The following is a 20735-nucleotide window of genomic DNA, read 5'->3' as shown; positions in this document are numbered from 1 at the left end:
GCTTTTCTACGAAGCTCTGGAAGCCAGCTATCTGCCTTGTTCTTCAGCAGCTTGACTGCCGAGCCCTCGTTCCTGCCCCATCCGCGAGTCAGCCTTTGCCTTGGCCCCTGGGACGGAAGGGAAAGGAAGGGGAGGAACAATTCCGCCCCTCTTCTCCCTTCCCAAAGACGAAAGGTGACGTCATTATCCGGGCTCTTCACACTGCGGGTCACAATGGAGTCGAAACGGAGCTCAACCGAAACGAAACGGCCGGGCAGCCACCCGCCTCAGTGATCGCGGCCTGGCATCGTTAACTTGGGCCCCGCTGGGCCGCCGTCGACATCCAGCCCAGCCACCAACGCCGTCAGGCCTTGGCCCCTCCCCCACCGGCTACACACGGCACACCAAGCAGACCCTGCCACTGTGCGGCGGTGACCCTAGCCTCACATAAAGCAAGGCGTGAGCGGGTGCTGATGGTCCTTGCTCTGCTTTGGGCACGGAACGGGGCTGTGGGAGTGATTGACTGACTGACAATCAGGAAAGGGAGGGAGTCACGCTGGTGGCCGCGAACGCTGTTTGGGTGGCGGGGCCGGCGCCGCTGTGTTGAGTCGGAGTCTGCGCTGCATATGCTGTGAGCCGAGCCCTCCTAGAGCCGCCATATTGCCCGGGACTCAGACGCTCAGTCTTTGCTGGTGCTGCTATCTCCGTCGCGACTTTGCTCCTAGACGCAGTACGGATTTCTTTTTCCTCTTCTAAAGGCAGTTTCGTAGGTTTCTCGCTGTTGGCCTTGCCAGTGCAGCCCCCCCGCCCCCGCATCTCTTATTCTATTCCCTTCTCCAGGGATTGAAGGTATCCGATTTCCCGGATGAGGTAGAACAGCCCGGAGGCCTAGCTCAGCCTAACGAAGCTACAAGACGAGAAAGAGCGTCGGTCCACTTGGGCCTCGCAACGCAACACCGGCACTGAAAAGCTGTTGACGCAAAACTAAAATAGCACAAGAAAAGGTCGCACGTAGTCAGGAAAGCGACACGGGACGCTTCGTGCAAAAGCCGGCTTCTCTAACAGCCACCGCCACTCGGATTTTCCTAGGGATGAGACGCAGCCCCGTTGGTTGCGGTGGCGGCGGCTTGTGCCGCCTGGGATGAGAAACTCTTCGGCCACACCCGCCGCAGCCTCCTCCTCCCTGCATCGCCATCAGCAGCGGCGCCCGGGAGCAGAGCGGGCCTCGGCATTAGAACCAAGAATAGCAGCAGGAAAAGGCGACGCTGTGTGGGGGTAAGCGAATCAGGAAAGGGGCTGGTCCGTCGGAGAAAGGAAGGCTCATTCTGTGGGTAACCAAGGGGGTAAATTCCATGAGGGGAGATTTTCGCTGGGTATCTTATCTCTTCGTTCGTGAGTTAGCGTATCTTGAAGTGAGTAATGTCTGTTCGTGCGTGTGTCAGTGTCGTGGAGCATGGAGGGAAAATGGCTGACGACTCAGTCCTCATTCTTTCTGCCCGGCCTGAACTGGGCCTTGCAGGAGAATGGGACGCGCACACACTGTATCTGCAGTCCCGGGAAGAAAAAGAGACAACCTGCAGAGCTGGCCGGCTGTTGGCTTGGCTCTTCCTTAAATAGCGAAGAAAACTGGCGAAGAGAGTACAAGGAGTACCCGGTAGACCTTCCCGTCATTTAGTTCCTTTTGATTCTCGTTCCACTTCATAGCAAACGCCATTATTGAGGTGGAGTGATTGGAATCGTATGGGCCTAGTCCACCCCAGGAAATAAGGCTCTGCACAAGTTCTTTTCTTTCTTTCTAAATCCGGTCTCGGATGTTGCGGCCCAGCGGTTTCGCCTTCGTGGTAAACATTATTGTCATGGGTGCAGGTGGGCTGTGTCATGGCTGCACTCTGTTTCCAGTGAAGCTGCGATATTATAGGATTTACCAGTATGTTAAGTTTACATTGAACGTAGTTTGCTTCTTTGAATATGTGAGTTTTATCATTTTTATTGGATAGAACCTACATTATAAGTATTGTCTGGAATTTTTTAATATATGAAACTGATGAATCTACCTACAAGATAGGGTAAGAGAATAAACTGAGACATTCAGAATCTCATAGGTACCTTTACAGCAAATTGGCTTTAACATTGACTTTCCTGAGCACAGAGAGTTCTTTTGTAAGATACTTGAAATTTATAAATGGAATTTTATCTTTTAAAGAATTGGTGGAAGAACTCCCATTGATTTTAACACAGTCTGCTTATGGCTATAACAAATTAATAAGTTTGGTACACAATCCAGAATAGGTCTTAAGTTTGAATAGAAAAAACGTAGCTGTAATTCTGTGAGGACTGCTAAATCAAGCCTAATGTAACTCAGTGAACCTCTAATATGTACAGTATGTGGTAGATTATAGTAATGGTAGATTATTCTCATATTAAGCTCTCTTAAGGTACTTTGAAATCTTTTCAGTGCTGGGCTGTTCTGTCAGTATCCTAATTTTGCACAACATATTTTAAACTATGCTTCTGGTACCGATTGTTTGGATGGACTTATGTTGATAGAAATGTGAAATCAGGGGGTGTGGTTTCTATTTAGTGCATAATCAGACATGGCCTAGTTACATTTTATGTCTGTTTTTTTATGTAGCTATAACTAGTCTTAGTGCAATGTATGCTAGCATATATGCATTAATTGGTTTTCTGTTTTCCTATATTACACTTGAGTTGTGTGCTACAAAAAATCTTTTGTCAGAATTGACTACAACAGTACTGTATGACTGAAGTTGTAGGGATATTAAAGCATGTTCCATTTCAGAAAATGAACGATTTTGAAATGGGTTGTGACAGTTTTAATAATTCCTTACATTGTTGAGGTATATATTGTGTTTTTATTTTTTAATAATTGAAAGGAAAATTGGGCAAATGCAAACACTGTTATGCCAAAAGTATTTCTGCCATATCTGGACCCAAGAATGAAATATCACTGAAATTTATGAATTGCTTTTAATGCAATTATATTTAAAAAATCTGGAATAAGTTTCCATCCTATTTTTTCATATATTTATAAAACAAATTGCTAGCAAGTTTTCTATTTAAACAGGGAAACCACATTGATCTAACACCAAGTTAAAATACTATGTATATTTGCATAGAAGTATATCATTGAAATCAATGGCAGTTGCTTATAATATTGCACAGGATGTACTGTAAAAGCAAGATTATAGTATCTTTTAGTTTACTTGATTTCCTTCTCCATGCCTTTCATCAATATAGGTGATAGAGCAAACCCACAAAACTTCAAGTGACTCTGTCATTAATTCACTTTTAGCTTGCTCACATTCAGTGTATTTGAATATTTCTTAATGAAGAATCCATAATTTATTTTTTGAAAATAAAAATTAAAAGTTTTAAAATAAGTTTCTTGAAATACTTTTACAAAAGCAAGTATTTTATAATAATACTCAGTGTGAAAAGGAAGGATGAGATAGAGATACTAGGGGGGAAAGGTATAGAAGATTTTCACTTTATTTAACTGAAAGAAAATTAGTTTTCCAAACTAATTTACCTTTAAAAAAGGATCATCTTGGATTCACGCAAGAATAAATGTGGAAGGAGATTCTAATATTTGAGGACAAGAGATATCTTAAATTAGGGTCATGTTACTTTTAGGTAAATGTGTTAATTATCTTAAATATTCATTTGAAAACACCAAAGATATACCTAACATATTTGGGGAGATAAATTGTGTCAGGTGATTATCATGGTATTTATAGTCTATATATAGCAATTGTTCTTTTGTCTGGGAGCTGGGCAGTTAAAAATGTAGCAGATTTTGTTTCAAAAAAGTAACATTAAATTAGAATTATTTGAATAATTAAAAGCACTTCACTGGTAATATGAAATACATTGGATAGCAATATTTTAAAACCTGTTCTTGAAAGAGTGTAATGTGCTTGAAGTGCCTTGACAAAAATTATTTTTAGATATTTTTAAGCATAACACTTCATAGTAATGAATAATTTGTTTTCTTTTGTATTTTTCTCTTTGAAATGCTTCTCAAATTCATATGATTGGTTCATATGATATAGGTTTAGATGTAAAACTCTGGAGTCCATGTAGTCTTAGTGTTTTCTTTAAAAAAACCTCTTTTAAAAAATAGCATGTCTTTGTTATTTATACACACTTAGTTTGATTTTTTTCATACTGTATTTATCTGTTTTCTCCTATTGCAGTTGTGTATACGTATTCAGTTTTTGCAATTACCATTTCTCTAGTTGAGACCAGTGGGACTCGGGCTAATTGAGACGTGGATCCAAAACACCACTAGCTGAAAGTAAGTTTTTTAATGATATATATTAAATTTGGATTGTGGCACTGTTTAAATTAGACCATTGTTTTGGTAATGGAACAACATCAAACCCATTAATATTTTTCCTTTTTCCACTCTCTGCACTTGAATAAATTTTATTGCTTTGGGTAAAGAATTCTTTATAATTTCAGATCTGCATGAAATAATTGTAACGACTTAGTAAATAGTTTCCTAGTACAGGTAATCCTCAACCTAGTCCCAGACCACAATTGGGTCCAAAATTTATGTTGCTAAGTGAAACATTTGTTAAGTGAGCTTTGCCCCATTTTACGACCTTTTTTCCACAGTTATTAAGTGAATCACTGCAGATGTTAAGTTAGTAATACAGTTGTTAAGTGATCTGGCTTCCTTATTGATTTTGCTTGTCAGAAGGTTGCAAAAGGTGATCACATGATTGCAGGCCACTGCAACTATCATAAATATGAATTCACTGCCAAGCATCTAAATTCTGATCACGTGACCACGGGGATTATCATGGCATTTATACAATGGTTGTAAGTGTGAAAAATGATCAGAAGTCACTTTTTTCAATGCTGTTGTAACTTTGAACAGTCACTAAACAAACTGTTGTAAGTTGAGGACTACCTATATTTCTAAAATTATGAAGTACCTCTTACATGCAGATCTGATTTTATGAAGAATTGAAGTTATATATGTTAGTAATTGCCTATCTTTAATAATAATCATATTCTTACATGTGTTACACTGGTCTATAACATTTAAAGTCATACTCGTACTGTTTTTATATTTCTTTTATGGTAAATGGCAACAGATAAAAATTGCTGAACTATACTTTATAATCTGGTGTTTTGTCTGTACATTTATTTTGCAATTATCTACATTGCGATCCATTGTTAAATAAATGTAAATAATTTCATATTGTCTGTGTTCTACAGTATCTAGCTTGCACCTAGATTTTAAAATAAATGTCCACATTTTGGTTACATTGTTTTATCATTGTAAGGGTAACAGTGGTGCTATTGATGTATGTAGGGTAGTGCAAATGTTCTCTCCTCTTCTGCCATAGCCTTTCTTTCCCAGCTTTTGACTTCTGTACCACCTTTTATAAGTGATATAGCATTTTTTGGCATAATAAATTATTTTTAATCCAATATTTTATTTGCTGTACACAGACTTACGTTTTTACCATTTCTACCCATTATCTAACAATACTGGGAGTGGCCTGTGTTTAAAAAGTTAAAATCTTTCCAAATAAATAGCTCCTATAATGGTGGGAAAATTGAGAGATTTTTTTTTAATTTTCATTCTGTGATTACTTGAGTAGTTATTATTATTAGATTTATATCCCATCTTGGCACAGATTTGTCCGCTTGAGTAATGTTTACTTAACCTTTTTTATTAGCAACTTTTTTTAAGAGGTTCACACATTGTACTAAGTTATTATTTACCTTAAAATTTGTTTCTTGGACATGTGGCTATTTTTGTACATAGTGGTGTTACTAAAATATAGACTATAATCATAGGGTTCCTAGAATATGTTAAGCCAGGTGTCGGCAATCCCATAGCTCCAGAACTGCGTGTAGCTCTTTGATCCCTCTTCTGCGGCTCCCTGCTGACCTGGTTGCACAACCTGCTCTCCGCCCCAAGAAGGTGCGAGCCTCTCCCCAGAGCCTTGTGGCTGAAGCACCCCTAGTGTTTTCTCCAATGCTTTTTGTGATCCCGCTTCTTTTGTTGGCAGCTCAGCACCAATTGCGGTCCCCTTTGTGTCGGCTCAGGAAGGAAGGGAACGGGGAGGAGCAACTGCCACTGGATCCAGGGAGGGAAGCGCTCCGGCTCTCTTGCAAGGCTGGCTACACACCTGAGCGTGCAGTGGTCCCAGCCCAGGAGGGTACCCCACTTGTTTGAGCGCATGAGAGAGAGATGAGAGAGAAATGATAAGATGGTGAAGAGAAAGGACAGAAACAAACGAGAGAGAGAGAGAGAAGGGGGAGAGAGAAATGAGAGAGCTGGAGGGACAGGAAAAGAGGGAAACAATGAGACAGAGATGAGAGAGAAAAGAGGAGAAAAAGAAATGAGAGAGCTGGAGTGAGAAAGAAAGGGAGAGGGAGATGAGAGAGGGAAAAGAGAAACAAAAGAGAGAAGGGAGAAAGAAATGAGAGAGAGCTGGAGGGAGAGAATGAGAGGGAAAAGAGGAAAACAAATGAGAGAAAGAAGAGAGGGAGATGGGAAAAAGAAAAACAAATGGGAAGGAGAGAGAGAGACCCATTTCTCTCAGAAAACACCGGGAGCCACAAAACCTGGGTAGGAATGGCGGTGTGTGTGTGTGATGTGATTGGGTGGGAGTAACATTGAGTGTTTAAGGTTGCAGACACCTGTGTTAAGCCAAAATAGAACAAACTGCCATTGCTCTATTGTTGCAATATTACAGGTAGTAGGAGTAGTCCTTGATTAGAACCATTTGTTTAGTTACTGTTACAAGTTACAGTGGAACTGGGGGGGGGAGTGACTTATGACCATTCTTCACATTTATGGCCACTGTAGCATCCCCGTGGTCACATGATTAAAATTAAGACGCTTGGCAACTGGCATATATTTATGACAGTTTCTGTGTCATGGGATCATATGATCACCTTTTGTGACCTGACAAGCAAAATTAATGGGGAATCCAGATTCACTTAACAATGTTACTAACATGTTACTAACTTAAAAACTGCAATGATTCACTGAACAATTGTGGCAACAAGGGTTATAAAATGGGGCAAAATTCACTCAACTCTCTTGCTTATCAACAGAAATTTTGGGCTCAACTGTGATCATAAGTCAAGGATTACTTGTACAGACAATTGGTAAAAAAAGTCTGGTAATATCATTGATATTATATTTATCTTTCAAATCTATAGAGGGTTTTTTGTTTCCTGTGGTTACAAGTCTTCTTTCGGTCTACTCAAGATATTTTGGTCAAATTTCATGCAACATTTAATTATTAATTTTATCTGCCTTTAATAATACAGGTACTGATTTGTGCTTAGATTTTTTTCAGATATTTACATGCTTGTTAACTTTATCATTAGCTGTCTATGATATATGTGTTGCCTCTGTTAAACAGATTAGTGGTCTAAATCAGGGATCCCGAACCTCCAGGTCACTTCCAGACCATGGCCTATTCGGAACTGGGCCTTGCAAGTGGTGGACCGATGTGTACACTTGCATACGCAGCTTGGCTTTTGCAAGTAGTGGGTCAGCGCACAGACAACTCAACTTGTGCAAGTTGAGCTGCGTGCCCATTGGTCCACTGCTTGTGCAAGTTAAGCTGCAGATGAGTGTCAGCCCACCACTGGTCTAAGTTGTAACTTTTGCACTATTGTTTAGATGGTGTTAGGTTTTGTTCTTATTCTGGAAATGGTTAAAAAAAACTTGGATATAATTTTGGGCCAACTACTCCTGCCCTGCAAGTGACTTGCCCTGAAAATAGGATTGCACTAATCAAATATAAAGAGTTATGAGTCACTTTGATTCATATGCACATATTTTTGTTTCATTTTGTGGTAACATGTTCTAGATCCCAGTGAATGCTATACTAGTGCTCTATATTTCAATCATGATAGAAGTTTTAAAAATATTTTTGACAAAACATACAAACTGTTACTGAATTGCCATTCAGTTTTACAATTATATTATATTCCCTGTTTCTTCCAGGATCTCTAATAGCTCTCCTTCTACAAGATTTCCCCCATAACAACTCTGTAAAGTGAATGTGTGGCCCATTGTTGTATAGTGAGCTTTCACAGCAGAGGATAAATTTGAACTTGGGAATTCTGATTATACTACCACACTTTAAACACTATTCCATGTAATTTATTAATTGTTCTTACTCTCCAGTTTATAATTTTAATATGATGGTTCATTTGTTTTCTCCCTTACTGATACTTGTCTATTGGAATGTTATTACATTGGAATTGATTGTGTCATTTACTTTAGAGAATTATTCAGATTGAAAGATCCTTCATAATTTTGTACTCGCACAGTGCTACATTATCTTCCAAACTGGTTTGTTCGTTTGTTTAGAGTATGGCATATCAAAACTGGTAATCAGGCCCAATTCCAGAACTGTTGTTTTGTCAGTAATATTATGTACCATTATGAGAAAATTAATTTATTTTTAGTTAGAGGTCAACCTTGAAAAAAAATGGAATATTTTCCATTATATTTTTTGAAATTTTTGAGATGTAATATTTTGGCTGCATTGGAAATATTTTTAGCTTTTGTCTGAAAAGCTTTTTATATGAAAAATGGAGATGTCTTTATTGTTTGACATCAGTGAGCTGACAGATAATTTTTAAATAATGATCAGGACTATCTTTCCTCCATATGGGAGGAAGAGTAGGAGTGATGGCTGAGAATTTTCTGACTTGAATTTGAATCTTATGGAGGCTGCCTGTAATTCATGTGAAATAGTGCCATTTGTTATGAAAAAACATTACTTTTTATGCATAATGTGGAAAATGTTGAATATTTGAAAATTAAATGTATAAAATAAGTAAAAATATTGAAAGATTAATAAGAGAATAAGAGAATCATGCATCCACTCTGAATGACAATATGTTTTTTTAAGGTGCCAGGATAAATTAATGTAAGGCTTGTTTGAATGTTTAATATTTTTGTCACTTTAGTACAGGGAATGCCCATTGTCTATTGATCTGTTTCTGTAACATTCTCAGGAAAAAACAAAAATATACTGGCATTTCCTAAAGCATTCTGAAAGCACAATGTAAAGTATGCTGAATTGTGAGTTGATGCTAGATATTATAAGTTAAATGTTTCGTACTTGGTTTCTTATTTCTTATTTAGAAATAAACTGTTGTCTCTCATATTATTTTAATACTTTTTAACATTTTGTTATTTAATAATATTGATTTATATGACATTTTTATTTTATCAATACTGGATAATTTTTAATAAAACAACATTAAGTAATTTCAATAAAAATGTTCAAAAGCACTAAATATAGATAGTAATGCCAAGGTGATGCCTATTTGCTAATTTACTATTGACAGTGACATTTAATCATGCTTCCAAAATACCATTTCATTACTATTTAATACAGTATTTGTAATAACTACAACAATTACATAGATGACAAATCAGAAAACAAGATTCAAATATGGGATCAGTTTTAATCTTTGATCAGTTTTAATAATTGTATAATAATTATACTGCTGCAAGAAAAGCAAATGTTATGCTTATAATTTTAGATGTGTATTTTCTTATAGCTGGCACTATAAATGCATTTAACAAATAAGGCAAAACTCATCTTTGGGTAATTGAGAATAGATGTAAAATGTATTTCATCTTGTTGCAAATTTAATTGGTTCCTTGATATCTTGAAATATTAAATCAATTCACAGCAATGAACTTTTCTTGAACATTTTATTTATAGGTAGGTATGCATTTATAGATAGGTATGCAGAAAAATTAGTTTTGCCATTAATATTGTGAAACACTTGTTTGTTTATATCTCTTAAAACCATACAAATTGTAGCTTCTATTTTTAAATCTACAAAACTTGCAATATGCATAGTGGTATTTCTACTTTATCATAAGTTTTGATTCAAAACTAGATTAAATATACAATATGCTATTTCAGTGGCATTAAAAGTCATCAGTTTCTGGTACTATAATGTGTAATATATTATAGTTGTGTCTTGTTTAATGTAATTCGTGAAAAGCAAAATTCTAAAACAAGTGTTTCATCCTTATTTATTTTTTTAAATCTATTGGTATTTTTTTTAAGATTGGTAAATATTTGTGACTAAGAGTTTCACAGTGGCAAAAAATTGAAAATACAAAATAGATAATTATTCCCCAGTTTCTATTAATTTAGAATATATGTATTCATACAGGTGACCCTTGGTTAACGAAAAAGATTGGAATGGGAATTTGTGTTGTTAAACAGCACATGTAAAGTGCACTGTCACATGAGTGCATCACTTAGTGATGGCAATCCCGAAGTCCCCATTGCCGACGTTAACTAAAATTCACCTGATCATTAGGCAGAGAACCACTCAGATCCAAGCCATTGATGGCTTGGTCCCTCCCAGCTCTGAACCTTGGTAAGGTAAGGAACTACCTTCTCTTCAATTCTCCCCACTGATTGTCTCTCCCCGCCACCCCCCTTTGCCATTTGGCCACCTTGCACTCTGCCACTTCTTTTGCAGCTGACCTTTGCTGTTTTCATCTTTCTGCTGCTGACAAGGTATGCCTGTTCTGGCCCTTCACAAGGCAGTTGCTCGCTGCACCAGGCTATTTTACTGATGCTGCATGCAGCCTTGTTCAAATGCTGTGTTGCCTTTTCACAAGGCTTTGAAAGGTTTCAGAACCTTGTGAGAAAGCTGAAAATGGCTGTGCTTTGTTCAAATCAAATGCCGCTTCAAGAAGGCTTGATGTGGCCACCAACTCCCTTGCAAAGGGTTAGGCTGGGCATGCCTTGTCAGCAGCAAGAGAAAGAACATGACAAAGGCTGGCTGTGGGTGGCAGATGTAGTGGAGTGTGGGACAGTCAAAAAGGCAAAAATGGGGAGCAGATAAAGGGGTGAGAGGAATTAAAGTCTCCCTATGGTCATGAGTGCAGGTGGCCACAAGGGTGTTGTAGCAGCTATAACTTTGTGGATCAGATGTAACTATCATTTATTTAAGCACCACCATAACTGAATGTGTGATCATTAGACCTGTAATAGCCTTTAACAAGATCTTTTTTGTGCGGCTTTTATTATTAGGTGTAGATTACATATAAGAATCCTGCTCTTAAGTTCTGTGCAACTATTGATATATGTTCTATGCCTTAATATATGAATACTTGCTTACAAAAGGACAGAAAGTATCAGTTTCTATGATAAATGCCATAATTGTACCAGAGATGTGGGTCAGTTGGCTGCTGTTCAAACATGAGAGATTAATAAAAAGAATGTAAGAATCTTGGTGGATTGGACCAGATCTATACAGTCCAGCATTGTTTCCATATTGGCCATCTGATGCTAGCAAGATACTTATAAAGAGTAACTAAATGTCTGAACTTCAGTTTTTCCAGTTTTGAACCTTTTATGGCCATAACTTATTCTATTTCATGTTGCATCAGTTGAAGTTTTGAAAAGCCTGAACAAATATTTGCTTGAATGCTCTTGCATGTTTTTACACTATACATTATTGTGCATATTTGCTTTAACATAAACAGTTTAGTAATGTTTGAATTGTGAATTGCATAATTGAGAAGAAAAGTTCACAGCATGTGGGTCTGGTGATATAAAAGAAAATATAAAAGCATGTTAGCCAAAATTAGATAGACTACATTATGGCTGAACCTAGCTGTGTGTTTTGTAACGTCTATCATACAGAAATTCTAATATTATAAAGTTAAGAGACAAGATTCTTCCTGTCCTTTTTAACCTATGAAAAGTTTATACAATCACCCTTTTCCCATATATTCCTCTCTTCTAAGATATAAAACTGCAAATATTAGCATTTTTATTACTAAAACTATAGTTTAACACATTTTCAATTTTTTGAGTTTTTGAGACAGTTCAAAATGAATGGTGTTTAAGGTAAGATAAGTGTTAAATTAAAAGTCAGTACAAATTTTATGAATGTGAAAATTAATTTAGAGTGATTTAGAAATAAGTGAATATAGCAGGCTTGCTCATTTAGAGTTGCTGAAATTGAAATTTTTTAAAGTTATAATTGCAGACTTATAAAATTAAACTATATACTACAGTGTTATAATAACATAACACAATATTGTAATTCAAATATGTTGTAGATATTACAGCAAAGAAATTAATAAGGAGTAATAAGCTTTTCTGTTAAAAGAAAAATTATTATAAAACATTTTTATATACAGTAAATTGGTACAATGTTTTGTAAACCGCATATTTGTGAAGCCGGTTTTAAAACTGCATTCAGTTCTGGTCGCCTCGATGTAAAAAAGATGTGGAGACTCTAGAAAGAGTGCAGAGAAGAGCAACAAAGATGATTAGGGGACTGGAGACTAAAACATATGAAGAACGGTTGCAGGAACTGGGTATGTTTAGCTTAAGAGAAAGAAGGACTAGGGGAGACATGATAGCATTATTCCAATATCTCAGAGGTTGCCACAAAGAAGAGGGAGTCAAACTATTCTCCAAAGCACCTGAGGGTAGAACAAGAAGCAATGGGTGGAAACTAATCAAGGAGAGAAGCAATTTAGAACTGAGGAGGAATTTCCTGACAGTGAGAACAATTAATCAGTGGAACAGCTTGCCTCCAGAAGTTGTGAATGCCCCAACACTGGAAGTCTTTAAGAAGATGTTGGATAGCTATTTGTCTGAAACGGTATAGGTTTTCCTGCCTAGGCAGGGGGTTGGACTAGAAGACCTCCAAGGTCCCTTCCAACTCTACTATTGTATTGTATTGTATTGTATTGTATTGTAAATTAAGTTTATTAGACTGCCACTGGAGGGAGCAAAGTACTTTAAAGGAATGCCTTTACTTTTTTGATTAGAAAAAGTTCAGATGGTATTTTTTTCTTTTAGTATATTAGATATTATAATTGTGCTAAGTTTGCATCTATTTCTAATACAGGTAGCCCTCAACTTACAACGGTTCATTTAGTAACTCTTCAAAAGTTACAACAGCACTGAAAAAAGTGACTTTATCACCAGTTTTCATACTTATCACGTGATTGAAATTCAGATGCTTGGCAACTGACTCATATTTATAATGGGTGCAGTGTCCCAGGGTCATGTGATCACATTTTATGACCTTCTGACAAGCAAAGTCAATGGGGAAGGCAGATTCACTTAACATCCGTGTTACTAACTTAACAACTGCAGTGATTCACTTAATTGTGAATCGATTGTGACAAGAAAGGTTGTAAAATGGGAAACATTCACTTAACAAATGTTTCGCTTAGCAACATAAATTTTGGAGTCAGTTGTCATAAATTGAGGATCACCTGTATAGTAATATAAAAGTGTTGTTTCAAAGTTACCTAAATATCAATTTATCTATTTATTAATGTTGGTACAGGAATAATCCCTTAAATATATTTAAAGTTGTAACTTGAAATTTCATTCAGTTAAAGTGTAGAAAAACCTAGATCAAAATAAATTGATTAATAAGGTTTCTAATATGATTTCAAGGATACTCATTGCACTCATTCATGTAACATATCACTGGCCATTGTAGTTCAATTTCTTGTTGCTTCCCTCCACAAACTTGCTTATTTTCCTTTGTATTTCTGGTATTGCTCCTGATTTTAATTAAAAGTTAGGTAGTGAAATCTTAAAATGTGTTGTGTTGTGCATTAGTATATAATGAGCAATGAGAACTGATTATAGAAAATGCTTTAGCTCTTTATCTTTTTCTCAAAAAAAAAAAAGCAAACTTAAAGTGATTTAAATGTAACAATACAATTAATATTAAAAGATAAGAACTTTTTGTTCCTATATTGGAATTCTATATATATATCATTCATGCATTCTATTTAAATTTAAAGTGAAAACATGGATCCATTTTTAAGTTCTATATCTACATCCTGAGTATACGTAAAGTTATAAACATTTTTAAAAACTATGAAACTATCAAATTTGATGAGTGTAATATCTGTTACATTTTAATTTGCAGTTATATAAAGTCTAAAATTTTGATATTTTAAAAAAATAGTGGAAAATGTTCATACTGTGTTACACTAACAATATCATAACCTAAAACTGTATTTGAGAGTTATATAGATTTCTAAATAACTGGTGAGATGGCAAATAAAACATGTTTTGCTCCTGAACTTTTTATCTGGGACCAGTTTCATTTCATCACATCGTAGAAGACAGATATCCAGCAAATGCTAATTATGTATAAAGTAAAATTTGAATAAATAGTATACAGAACTACAGGTGAGGGTTCCAAGTAATACACCCATGGCAAACAGAACTCCGAGGCAAGTAGGTTCATCAAAGAACAGGTTTATTGAATATATCATATTGGCACAGACTGGTGAAAACCGACTCTAAAGGTTCCAGTGGTTTTCACCTAATTAAAAGTAAAAGTTTTCTCCCCTTTCCCAAACAGTCATATGGTCCAATCAAGATGGTGTCTGGTTGTTTGGAATCTTCACTCCTCCTCTCTTCAGCCACCTGTGGGGATGTCCCTGCTTCTCAGGAAACTATTTTGTTTTGGCTACAAAACCCTAACTATCTCTATTTCCCCCTCCCTATCCCTCATCACCTCCAAGATGGCCTCAGTCAGACCAGTTTAACAGTTGACAGATAGTCCTCGCCTTACGATCACAATTGAGCCCATTTTTTTTTTGTTAAACAAGACATTTGTTAAGTGAGTTTTGCTGCATTTTACGATCTTTCTTGCCACAGTTGTTAAGCGAATCACTGCAGTTGATAACCTGGTTGTTCAGTGAATCTGGCTTCCCCAGATTTTGACTGCTCGTCAGAAAATCACAAAAGGGGATCATATGACCCCGGGACACTGCAACCATCATAAGTATGAACCAATTGCCCAGCATCTGAATTTTAATCACATGATCATGGGGATGCTACAAAGGTCATAACTATGAAAAACAGTCGTAAATCACTTTTTCAGTGCTGTTATAACTTTGGTCTCTAACTGAACTGTTTATAAGTCGAGGACAACCTGTACACAAAAATTAAAAGGTACTGAGTGCTAATAATGTGCCAGTAAGTTTAGATGACTTGTCTAATAAACTTTTAAAGATAACCAACCAATTCAGCTTGCATACTAGTGATGATATAATATTCATGTATACATGGATATAATATGAAGTATCTGTTATTGCTTGTATTGCTGTATTTTGGACCAGCTGTAGTTTTCAGTTGGTCTTCAAGGATAGCCCCCATATAGAGTGCATTGCAGTATTCCAGTCACACGCTAACCAGGGCATGAGAGACTGTCTGAAGGCCTCCTGGTGAAGGAAAGGGCAGAACTGGCATACAACCTGTGGAAAAGTTGTCCTGGCCATTGCTGCTGCTGGCTCATTGAGCAGAATCTGCAAGTCCAGGAGGAACCACAAATAGTGCACCAGTCTGGAATGGGGAAGTGTGGCCAATCCAGAAGAATATCATGGATGATGGCATTGAAACCACTGAAAGATGAAGAAACAACATGTATGTACCATCCCATCCTTTTCCACCAAATGTCATTGACAAGTGTGACTAACTCTGTCACTCTACTGTGTCCCAGTTTGAAATACAATTGATAAGTTCTGAATAATTTATTCCATAGAAGAACCATTCTAGTTGCCATCTTAGCATCTTCTCCATAACCTTTCCTGCAAAGGGAAGTTTGGAAATGGATGTCTAGAGTGGATGAGTCCAACAATGGCTAATTAAAAAAGGGATGCACCATTGCTGCATTCAGGGCTGAAGAGACCACTTCCTCCCTCAAAGTGGATGGTACAGTCACATGGATCCACCTTTGAGTCATCTCCTAAATCTATCACAATGCAGAAGGGGTCATGACCCAGCAACAGCTGGCCAGGTTGACAGGTTGGATAAGGTCCGCTTTCTTTGGAATCATTAATGCATAAACAAAATTGCAGCTCTAAGATTTTCATAGTGATTATTCCAGTTAAAATAACAGGATGTGAGTTCCTGCTGTAAATAAGCAGTTGAGTTGGCTAATAAACCTTTTAGAAGTTGAATGTATTTCAGTGCCTTCTATTTGAAATTCTGTTAAAAATTCACTACTGAATGTTGGTTAATAGTTGGCAACAATTCGGTGCTCTATTTGTAGGTATGATTGCCTTGTAGCTGTTGATGTGCTATTGCAAGAGTACATTTATAAAATTTATAGGCCATCCATCTTGCCTCAAGCTGACTTCCGAACCAAGGATCAAATATATGCCAAGGATTTAATTCTAAAAAAATAGAGACAGGGCACAGAAGCAAAAAGGTGTTAAATAAAAGCTAAATTTTAACATACATCAATACATCATCTATCATACTATTCTTTTTCAGGATATTCAAACTTATACAAACCCAGGAAAGGAGTAAGAAATAGTAAGCCAAAGGAATTAACATCAAGACGTAGGTAACGCAAAATGATACATAGCTACAGCTTATGTATCTCTTCGTACCATTCTATTTTGGTAAATTTATTAAATTTTTATGCCAACCATCTCACTTTGGGCAGATTTTCAGGCTCTGCCAGAAGGCCAGAAGTGTGAGGAGGTTGGATCTCATCTCCAACAGGAGGATATTGCAGAGGGCAGGAGCCACAGCAGACAAGGTTCTTCTCCTGGACCCCATCTTAATTTCACCATGACTACCTACACTACCTTTGGTTTTTAAATTTTTTCATTGCTCCTTTTCTGAGGTTCTCCTGAACATTATCCAACCACAAGTTTTGTGTTTTTTCCTTTCTCTGAACTATACATGAAAGTATATACAAATAATTTCATGCATTTGTTTTGTGAGCTGATCCTGTTTCTATATAATCAAATTACCTCAACAAACTGGTTGGTCATTTTATATTCAACATATGTTTATCCATCACCTATTGACCCCTTTTAATTTTATTACATACCCTGTTTAAGGTACCCATTCCCATTGTATACTTGTTGGTGAAGTATAGAGAACAGTATGCTGGTTTAAAAAGCAGAGATAGAGATCCTATTTGCATAACATAGTGAGCATTTGCTTGGGGTAAAACTGGTGTTTAATTATACTTATGGCATACTGCCCAAAATTTATTACTATATCGTTATTGTTAATACAGAGTGCTATGTGTAGTACGTATGTGATTAAGGCTGGTAAAATATTTATAGCTTCTCAATATTTCTAAAATGTTTTGTGTGAAAATATGATTGATTAGAATTGTGATGGTTAATAGTGGTGTATATATACCGTGTTTCCCCCAAAATAAGACAAGGTCTTATTTTCTTTTGATCCCCAAAATATGGCCTTGGCCTTATTATGGTGTGTGTGTGTGTGTGTGTGTGTGTGTGTGTGTATTATTTTCTGGCAGGTGGGGCAGGTGAAAAGCGAGACACACGTCTTATCTTTCCAACTCCGTCGCGTTTCTTGCCATTGTTTCCCGGGAAACACATTTAAAAAACCTTTATGAGTTCAATCAAACTTCTCGAACTCACAAGAAGGGTTTTTTACAAGGTGTTTTCCCTGCACAGACTGTCCGAGAGGTGTGAAGGAGTTGCCAGTCTCCAGTAAGCTGTGTGTCTCATGGTGGGGCGCAATTTGAGGGTGGCAGGTGGGTCCGGGAGATGGGGCAGGCCGGGCCACATGTCTTACCGGACACTGACAGCTCTGTTGTGTCTCTCAACCGGTCTGTGCAGGGAAACACCTTGCATGGTAAAGAAAAACTTCTCACGAGTATGAGCAATTAACTTCTCAAACTTGCGAGAAGTTTTTCTTTACTGTGCAAGGTGTTTCCCTGCACAGAATGGCCGAGAGACGCGACAGAACTGCCAGTCTCTGGTAAGCCGCACGTCTCGTGGCCCAACACATCCCACCCTGCCCCAATGGCAACAGCATCCTGGCTGCTTCCCTTCCTTGCCGTCTCTTTAGCAAGAGGGTTGGCAGATGGCGCAGGGCCGAGTGATGAGCTGCAGCTTCCTCTTCGTGCATTTGGTGGCGGCCAGGCAGTTGCAAAGTGGTTTCCTCTCCACCTTGATGCGCTTCTGGTTTTCCATTCAATGGAAGACACAGGCAGGCTTTGCACCTCCAGCACCATCTAGGGCTCTTCTTTGAAACCCCGTGCGGGGTGGGGCAAAGCGAGGTTGTGAGGCTGCAGCATGTAGCTCAGATTGGCACTGGGGAAGCTGGACATGTTACTCAGGGCGCCAGTAGGGTTATAGCTTGTCAAGTTGGTGTAGATAGGTGGTGGCTCCTGAGGAAGGGAGGCACTGTAGCTGCTGCTGACGAGACATTGGGGGGTTGTGGCGTGTTCCCCTTAAGATGATCATTCAGTGCCTTGATGAAACTGTCAGTTAAGCCTTCCTGCTCTTCGGTGGCTCCCTGTGGATAGTAGTATTGTCCCGACAGGCATGGGAGTGGTGGTGATCACGCCGTTGCTGTTCTGAACGATAAGGCGCTCCAACTCCGGGGCAGCTAGCTTAAGCGAAGAGCTTGCCGCTTCAGCCGATTGTTGCCGGGAAGTAGCCAGTGGGGCTGTTTTCTGGCTGGGGAGGTGATGGGGGAGCCGGGACTTCAAGCCGTGGAATGGCTTGACCAACAGGTTCAAAGCCATGCCCGACTTTAGTCCTGGCTGTAGCCGAAGAAAAAGGAGTCAGGGTAGAAAAGCTGCTCCATCTTTGTGCACATCAGCTGTGCACTGGGAGGAGGGGTGGATACCTGGGCTAGGACCATCCAAGATGGCTTGGGGCTCACAAGAAAGGCTCCTTCTCCCGCCTCCCTCTCAAGCTTCACTTCCAGATTTCAGAGCGAGACAGACACAGAAGGGGGGGGGGGGAGAAAAGCTTGTCTTTCTGGAGGTTTTTTTTATAAAGTGTGGCAGGTGGGGTGTGGTGGACGCTCTTTTTGCCATGTTTTTTGGGAGGGCTTATTTGGGGTGTGTGTGCTTATTTTAGCCCAAACCCTGAAAAGCCCAATTAGGCTTAGTATCAAGACATGTCCTATTTTCAGGGAAACACTGTATACACACACACACCACACACACACACACACACACACGGAGGGAGGGAGGGAGGGAGGGAGGGAGGCTGGGTCTGATGATAATTCTGGTATAGGAAAAATGGCAACTTCTGTTAGAAAAGGAATAAATGGTAAATGTAGGGGTTAATTTAAAAAATAGGTATATGAAATTGAAAGAAAGGATATAACAGATCTGAATGAAGGTGACCTGATTTTGAGTAGAGTAAATGAATATGTAGAGAAAAGTGAAAATATTGGTTTAATTATGAATGAAAACAGTAAATGGTGTGTTAGAATTAATGTTCAACAAGACTAAAAAAGTTACTAGTTTGGTGATTGCTACATGTTAGTTCTGGTGAGCATGATAATAATAAAAAAACTAGATAAGAGTTTGAGGAATAATTGTTAAGTTTTCTGAATTAATGTAATATAGGGCAGAATTACTTTGCTATTTACATAAATGAATGAATCAGAACAAATTAAATAAATGAGTGTGATGATTGCTGAGTATCTGAATAGAAAAGGAGATATATGTTTCAAATCTTAATAAAAGTCTAAGCACGCAAAGGGATAAAAATTAAAACTAATAATATGACTATGATCAAAGATTGAAAGAATTAGTGAATGATACAGGAGTAATGAGTGGTTTTTAAATGCGATATTAACCCTTTTTTCTTAGTGTCAGAAGTGAATAAGAAAAAAATGCTCACTGAAGAAAAAGAAGTGATTAAAAAGTAAAGTAACATTGGATAGTTATAGAAAGAAAGTTTAAGTCTTATGAAAAAGTATTAGAATAGATTGATTTCCTAACAAAGTGAGTGAAAATGAATGTAAGGGTTTGTGGTTTGTATATATTGAACTGCTGGAAATGGAGTAAAATATATGGTACAATAAGATAATGATCACTGCAAAAATGAAAGATACTATGAATATGGGGAGAAAAGATTATTGAATGAAGCCAAAGAGTATTGAAGGACTCCAAGAAAATGAGACATTTAATATGTTTGTAGAATAAAAGTGCCAAGTTGAAGAATAGAATTGTAGTGAATACTATAAATAATCGCCAAGAAAAAAAGTTGGAAAGAAAGTATAAATGATATGAGAAAGTTAAAATATTGTAAGATTGCAGTTCTAGAGGAAGTTATTGAAGAAATATTAAAATGGTGTTTCTCAACCTTTTCATTATTGTACTGTCTTTCCTTGCATGCAGGCAAAATTTTGCAAAAGGCAAGAAGGTGAAATGCCAAACTTAAACCATACTCACACCTCATGTATGGATTGCTCCCAAGTGGGGTGTGGGTGGGGAGGCCATCGGAGGTGCCCAGTGCGGCCCCCGCCTGCTTCAGTTTCGCCTTTGCCAGGGTGGCAGGTGCTTAAAGGGCGCTGTCCTGAAGCCTCCCCACCACTTGGTTTGAGGCGGACACTGTGCAGTGGGCAGGCAGGTGGGTGGGTGGAGTGGAGAAGAGGAACAGCAGACAGAAAACCCTTTTAAACAGTGTTGCCTGCAATTCTTGTTACTCCCCCTCCGTCATTTCTCTTTCTCTCTCTCTTTCTCTGTCTCACACACAGACACATTTGATCGCCTGAAAGGGACAGCACGTGTGTCCTACAATCTTCCACAATTGCCTGTCCTTTTCTCAAGCAGAAGCAGGGTAGAGGTGGGGGGAAGGGGGAGCCAATTCCGAAGGACCACATGACTTTATGCCTCATTGTAACAACAACCTAAGCAACACCTGAGCTCCAAGCACTGCTCCCCATCTGCTCTATAGGCACAAG

General features: G+C 38.1%; 1 protein-coding gene and 1 pseudogene across 3 annotated transcripts in view; one reads left to right on the top strand and one right to left on the bottom strand.

Moving 5' to 3' along the window:
* The first annotated feature begins 212 nt into the window (after window positions 1-212).
* USP9X (ubiquitin specific peptidase 9 X-linked) overlaps window positions 213-20735 on the top strand; it is a 162805-nt gene continuing 142282 nt past the window's right edge. The window contains exons 1-2 of one of the 2 annotated variants that reach the window (XM_081951522.1): window positions 213-1254; window positions 4239-4297. The gene's annotated coding sequence lies outside the window, so the exon portion shown is untranslated. Of the gene's footprint in view, window positions 1255-4196; window positions 4298-20735 lie in introns of both variants that reach the window. The other variant, XM_081951521.1, reaches the window with a different exon arrangement.
* On the bottom strand, window positions 17579-18617 carry LOC309390833 (transcription factor JunB-like; annotated as a pseudogene). The gene has a single exon. The product of its transcript is annotated as a transcription factor JunB-like (transcript).

The sequence above is a fragment of the Natrix helvetica genome (genome assembly GCF_964273705.1).
Source record: "Natrix helvetica genome assembly, chromosome: 4".
Lineage (NCBI taxonomy): Eukaryota > Metazoa > Chordata > Lepidosauria > Squamata > Natricidae > Natrix > Natrix helvetica.
This window is presented reverse-complemented; position numbering and strand designations above follow the sequence as displayed.